Raw genomic sequence first — 1,822 nt, 5'->3', positions numbered from 1 at the left:
TACATCATGGCCAATAAAGTCCGTACTTTGCTTTATTATGGCTGTAATACTCCACATCGTGCAAGAGTGTCGACAGCATTGTACTCCAATGGAAGATCAAGTAATACAACCTTCCTTAAGTTTGAATGACAGAGACCATCCACAGGGTAAATCTAGTGTTACCTCGGAATAAGACAACTGAAAGTTAAGTAGTATGGTATATGATCTCAATCAAGGAAGGTAAGCTTAGTATCTCATTGAAATAATTTTACACGCTAGTAACAATGAAGGTCCAGCTCCAATGTAAGTACACAAACTGTGATTATGATATTAATAAAGAATGTTTATTATGTTTCAGATTGTGCGCAATCACTTTAATTTCATTCTCACTAACTCAGTTATTCAGTGAACTCAGAACTTGTCTCGTATGTTTTGCAAGTTTACTTCTGAAGATGGCGTGATAAACGTCGAAACATGTAAAGTCCACATTTTAAAAATGTTTTTAATTGTGTATCGATTTTAACGTTGTGTATAGTTTATTTATTATTTTAACATTATAAGCATGTGCCAAGAATATAATATCTATGAGTTTAGAAACGGAACCCACGGCAAAGAAGTTTGCAAGATGAAGAAGTAAACTAAAAAAGATGGATATCTGTCAGAATATAAAAATCTGTTCTTCGTCAATTGTCAAAAGCTTAAAATATATATATTCTTCTTTTTAGCCAATTGTCAAAATAAAAAGGCTTTTACTTATACTTCTTAAAAGTATAAATATACACTGTGTTGTTTTGTGGCTTAGGATTCTTCTACAGTTGATGTCTGTAACTTGTTAGCGATAAATTCAACAATGAATAAACAACACGCACTTCACTCGTTTTCAAATAATATATATATATTCGGAACAAGTTAAACGTATGTACAACAAAGTCGAGTTACCGTAATCATTTGGTCTTATTTCTTCTGAAAATCCCGTGTTCTTTCTGTCAAAGTGCACTCAGGTTGATTCAGTTACTTGTCATAAACTTGTAGGAATTTTCAACCTTGTGGGGAGGAAACAAAATAAAGATATAAAAACCATAAAATCGTTGAGAGATAATAAAGATATTGTTATTTATAAATCAGGTAAAGGAGGGCAAATTGTAGTACTACAATGTGACTAGGAAAAAGGTGTGCGAGATTTATTAAATGAGGGTACTTAAATGAAAAACTTAAGCACAACCCTACAAATAAGTATCATGAATTAGTAAAACCAAGTGTTAAAAACTGTTTACGTTTAACAAATACAGTGAAGAGTAGATTTAATCCAACTAATTTTATTATTCCGCGATTTTATGTACTTCTAAAAATGCATAAAATTAATAACAGTTTTAGACCTATAGTATCGACCATAGGTATATCATCATACCAAATAGCCAAATATATAGCTTATAGGGTTTTTTGTAAAGTTGAATAAGAAAAATTTATTAGTGTGGTTTGATGTAGTATAACTACTTACAGTAGAAGATGCAATTAAGTATTTCGAAAATACGTTGTTACAAAATAAAACTTCAACAGTTGAAGTTATGGATATTGTTACGACAGCGGAAGTCACACGACGCTGGAGTTTCTGGAAGGATCATGAATTTTCCTGGCAACTCTAGTTTGATCGAGTCGCCCTCTTTTTAGTATATAAGACTGGGGAGAAAAACCAGCGTGATTGAAGAGATAGATAATTGAGTCAAGCGAACAGTAGGCACCGTAAGTAAAGTGTATGAATCACTGTGATTTATAGCGTGTGTTATAAAGGTTGTTGAGTTTAAAGCGACTGTGGAAATTCTGTGTATTACTAAAAGTTGTATCG

This window comes from Limulus polyphemus, unplaced genomic scaffold (assembly GCF_000517525.1).
Source record: "Limulus polyphemus unplaced genomic scaffold, Limulus_polyphemus-2.1.2 Scaffold535, whole genome shotgun sequence".
In the NCBI taxonomy this organism is placed as follows: Eukaryota; Metazoa; Arthropoda; class Merostomata; order Xiphosura; family Limulidae; genus Limulus; species Limulus polyphemus.
This window is presented reverse-complemented; position numbering follows the sequence as displayed.